Genomic DNA, 5,279 nt, shown 5'->3' on the forward strand with positions numbered 1-5,279 from the left:
GGCTCCTGTCAAGACAGCGCCGGAGACCGAGCTGCCCGCTCGGGGACCGACGGCCGGCTGGGAAACGGGAGGAGCCCGCAAGGCCCACGCAGGCCGGACCGCCGGGAGGTCGGTAGTTGGGTGAGGGGAGCCCGAGGGAGGCTGCGGCCGTCAGAGGCTGCCTTGAATCCCGTAATATACAAATATAAAAAGTGTAGGACGGGGTCCCGGGGGCAGCACGGCTGGTTGCTGCACGGGAGGTGGTACGCCCGAACTACACTGGGGACGAAGCTGCTGCGCCTTAGCCTCTGGGAATCCTCGGCATGGGGTGCTCTAGGTGTGAAATGTTGATATTGGTTCGAAAAAACCCTCCAACGAGTCGGTTTATGGAAGACGAGCCCCGTTCAATGCCTGCTCTGTGCCTCTGGTTTCCTTCAGCGTCGTGCACGGGGCACCGCTGGAGGTGGACGAGCCTTGGGTACCACTCAGTGAAGCAGTTTTTCTTTCATCACCAAGCTGCCTCCTCTCGGGGCGAGCACCCTTCCTGCAGAACCTCTGCAGGTGTCAGAGCAGCGTCGCCGAGTATTTCCCTGTGCTGCTCCCGGGAAATCAAATGTACTGAATTTTTAATGACATCTGCGCGCTGTTGCAATCACTTGCCCGCTGTCCAGCTCCACCTCCACCTCCACGCCCCCTCGGGTAGCTGAATATTAGCAGTGGGCTGCCGCCTGTTCACGGTCGGGCCCCTTTTGCCCTTGCCGTGGACCTTCAGCCCAGCTGCAGCTGGCGCAGTGGCTGCATCCACGGCTTGGTGAGACAGCGCAGGGGTACAGGGTGCCTCTTGCACGGCACCTTCCCGGCACGGCACGCACTGCAACAGCCCCGACCGCTGCACCGGCGCTGGGCTTTGTCATGGAGGGGAGCGGAGGAAAGGGTGAATCTGGTACCGGCAAGGTGCCGTTGGTCAGGAGGGACGGGGTGGAGGAGGCGATGGGATGATGGAGAAATGAATGGGGAGGGCTTTGTTTCCCCACGGGTGATTGCACTCCTCGCACCCAAACAACATTTTATAAAGTAAACCCACCTCAGAGTAGTTCCCACCCCTCCTTTGCTGGCATGTATTGTGTCCCTGCTGCTCATTTTTTGGGAGCATGCTCCAGCCCATGGCCATACTGCATTCTCACGCTGCCAATCAACCAGGTACTGAATTTGGCTCTGCAAGGAGGAGATTGTTGTTGTTAGAGTAAGATCCGGATAGCAACCCTTGCGTTGGAAGTCTGTTGTTCTACCGCAGAGACGTAATGAGCAAAAATTGTATTTATCCTTTCTGGTAGACTGCAGGGGCAGCTGAATATGGGCTATTGAAGAGCATAGCTGTGGTATTTTAAAATTCTGCTTTATTTTTATTCCTGGAAATATCAGCCTCACATTTTTATTTTAAATCTCATAAATACATTTATACCAATCTTTATTTTTCTTTCTCCAATCACTGCTGTTCTCAGTATGCAATAAGATAATTGGATATGGCATGTGCTAGAAGCCTTAAGTCTCAAGCCACCACATGGAAAATACCGCTGAATACTTTAGCAGCAGCAGAGCATTCGGTGTAGGAAAAATTAGTCTGCATTAGCCACAGAAAGTACTCCACCTCTTTGCTACAACCAGCTGACAAATAGCCTGAGCTGTCTGATGATCGTGGCCACAGTGACCGATTCCCACAGCCACGTTCCCCACCCTTGTAGAAAATGAAGCTTTGAATGTGGCTTGCTCTCTTGCCAAGGCGTTTCAGGCTGGAAGGGTTGCACTGAGGCAGCCCATCCCTGCTGGGTGCAGGCTTTGGGGTCACCCTCCCCGCCGCACTGTTCTCAGACCCAAGTGCGTTCAAAAGAGCTCTGGCTATTGGGACAGAGATCCCTGAGCAAAAACGTGCGCTGTAGGAAGCCAGGTGCTTTTCTCTCCTTGATGCGTAAATTTTGGGGGATGAGAGCGAGGAGGCTTTTTTGTCCTCTTCTGAGGCATCCACGCTTACCCACTGCTGGAAATAAGGTCTGTGGTGCAGTTTGTTGTTGTTCCTGGTGGTGGTATTGAAATCTTTCTTGTCTGGCTTGTGGGCTGCGCTCCTATATTTAGGGTTAAATTGCTCGCTCTGTGTGTGGACAAAGCCTGGGAAGCCGGCCTGGCTTTTGTCTGTAGCGTCTGCTGAAGTGGATCCTGAGCTCTCTGCATTTGCAGGACCAGCGACACTGGCAATGCCCCTGTCACCTCCTCTGGCACACATAGCTACTGCTGGGGTCAGGGAAGATTTTCTGCCTGTATGGTCTTTCTACGGGTAATGCAGACTTTCTGCTGACGGTCTTTTTAGTCAGACGTGAACAGAGGGCTCCTATAATCCCTCTGTTAAAGTGCTAACAAGATGTACTTTGGGGAGCTTCCATTCTTGGGATGGTCAAGAAGGACATGGCAGTCACCAGAGGGGCTGCATTAAGGCAGGTAAGGCACCTGGGGCTAGCTGGACAATATTAGCATTGCCAGCTTTGATCGCATTTCTTGCAGGTGTTGCAGTACGTTGTGTTTTCTTTTTAAAGCCCCAGCTCCGAGTCATGCTTTTGCACAAGGCTCACAGCTTGTAATAAGAAAAACGAGGAAACCTTCCCAGCCTACCTGGCTGAAGGGAAAATTTGGCAATAGGACTGCTCAAAGGGCCTATGCCAGAAGGGCAATAAAGAGAGCCCCAAGTATGGGTGTGGTTTTGAACATCTAAATCCAAACTCACGCTTAGGAAATGCCTTGAGGCTGGGGGTGCGGACACGGGGCCTTCCTCTGGAGTGGACGTGCCCCTGGCCAGTCCCAGCCCAGCCCAGCTGCCAGCACTGGCATTCAGCTAGCCACGTCCTGCAGCAGGGGATGAGCGGCAGGGTTTGCTGTGGGAGCAGTTGCGTATGATTTTGCTTAACATGTGCACTGCAAATAACAGAGAGGGTACAAACCATTGCTTTCCAATCTGCTTCAACACAAACCGCTTTGAGATCCAAAGCGGAATTACTGCTGAAAAATATAGGGCTAGCATGCTAAGGGAAAGCTCTACAGCCTTGATGCTTATTTTATCCTGTTTTCAGAATAAACAGGGGAGGGTAAGAGCTTTTGAAGGCTGCCTTTCCCAAGGACATTGCCAGAGCATCGGCTGAGCTTTCAGACAACCCAGCACCTTTAAGGTTAACAAGCTTTAAAGACTCCCCAAAGCTGCTACCCCAGACTGCTGCTACCACCACTCTGGCCCTGCCTCGTCGATGCCATCCTGCAGGCTCAGAGCTGCCTCTCTAGCTCCAGGGAGGTGCCCACAAGGCTCCAAGTACAATTTCTTCCTATGTAGAGGATGCATGGATAAAATGCAGAGCCCCGTGAGGCACGATGACAGCAGGGACAGCTGCTTCAGCGGTGACATCCCAGGTGTGGAGGAGTGTGAGGTGGTTTCTGGTGTCCCTAAACCGCTCTCCTCTGCCCAAGAGCAGGGGCCAGAAAGGGTTCCTGGTGGCTCAGGTGTTTACCTGGCTGCAGCTGGTAGCAGGTCCAGGTGGAGGGTGCTACAAAGGAGAGCAATCAAGGCACAGGAAATTAGCTCTCCTCTGAGGAGAAGAGCCAGGGAAAGGAGAAGGTCTCTGCAGACCCTCTGGGAGAAGTTACCAGCAGGCTCCAGTGTCGTGGTGCTGTGGATGAGCTCTGCAGGAGAGAAGTAAGGAGAGCCCTGCTGGGGTGGTGAGGTAGGACTTGCTTGCCTCTCGGTCTCGCTCACATGTTGTTTGCTGTAGGAGGCATAAGCAGTTGTTGGGATGGGGTCTCGAAACTGCTTCTTCCTTCCCCCTTGCCTGGTGTGTCCTAGTGGTGAAGCTGCTGACTCTTCCCTGGGACGTGCTGGTGTAAGGAATAACTTGGAAGGACTGCAGGCAGCAATGGTATGGGTGATGGCAGCAGCAACTCAGCAGGACCTTGATAAGAGTCTCCTGTGATCACTACATCATTAAGCTAGGGCTTGTTTTATATCTGAGTTTTATATCTCTTGTCTGTGGCACTCCTCTTGCCTGGAGTTTGGGGCTCTCCTGGGAGAACGGCTCTGCAGTCCTAGTCTCTCGGGCTGCAGAGGACCTTGGCCTCACATGTATTAACTGTCCAAAAGAGTGTCCTCTCCGAGGGTACACGTGCTGTGGCCACTGAGTCCAACCTCCCTGCGGCAGCCCTGTCAGCGTGAGGGTGGCAGCTGGGGGCCGTGGCGGTGGGACTCCTGTGGGGACCGACCTGGTGGCAGTGCCACTTGGTGCGAGTGGGTGGGAGACACTGGGGGACTTCTCCAGGGGACTCTCGGACCCGCTCCATTCAAAGCAGGTGCCTAAACTGAGACTGTGGCCAGGGTCTGGCAAAACCTCAGCCCTGAGGACGGGACCTCAGCTGCCTGGTGCAAAGCGCTAGTGAGATCTGAACTCCCAGGGTTGTTTTTGGGACTTCAGTGAGTTAACGTTGTATGAGTCAGTGTCGCTGTGTCTCCAGTATCTCACACCTGCCAGAACTTTATCGGCTCTCCTTCAGGACTCTATGCTTTTCTCTTCTTCCCTTTCCACTCTTTACGGGAGGTAGGTGGTGTTCAAAGGTCACTGGCCTGCTTGGAGGCCGGATACTTCTGCTTTCTTGTGCCTGTAGTGAGGCCTCTCCTTGCCTTCGGGCTTACTGTTGCCTCACCACCCCATGACAGCGGCACCGTGTGTGACCCAGAGCACAGCTGGCTGCGGGCATCTTGCATGTGCCGTGGCCACAGCAGCCCTGGCAGGACCTGACTGGTGGTGTGGGGCCCTCTCTGGCTCTCATGGAGCATTTGGGGGGGTCACCATACACTGTGTTGGTATCCTGAGTGCCTGGCTGGGCTCTCCGAAAACGTGTCCTGGCTGAAAGCGGTTTGGTGCTGCCTTGTGCAGCGCCGGGCTTGCCTGTGAACTGGTAGAGGTGTCCCCAGTGGCAGCTGCCCTTCCTTCGGCTTGGCTCGGTCCTGTGGCAGCGCGTGGCTCACTTCAGGAGAGATACAGCAGGAACAAACCTGCGAGCGAGCGTGGGCACTCGCCTCCAACAAGAGGAGGTGGGTGGAGAAGGCGGCTGCTGTGTTGGCCTGAATTTGGCCAGAGGTAACACCCGTAGCTACTTCTAAGCTCATACAAGCTCCAAAACTGGACTGGATGCAGTCCTGGTGATGCAAGAGGCAGGACCTGTGTGCTCAGCTTCCCCAGGCATTGCGTTTCCCTGCTATGTAACTTGACCAG

This window comes from Haliaeetus leucocephalus, unplaced genomic scaffold (genome assembly GCF_000737465.1).
Source record: "Haliaeetus leucocephalus isolate CR32 unplaced genomic scaffold, Haliaeetus_leucocephalus-4.0 Scaffold162, whole genome shotgun sequence".
NCBI classification, from domain to species: Eukaryota; Metazoa; Chordata; class Aves; order Accipitriformes; family Accipitridae; genus Haliaeetus; species Haliaeetus leucocephalus.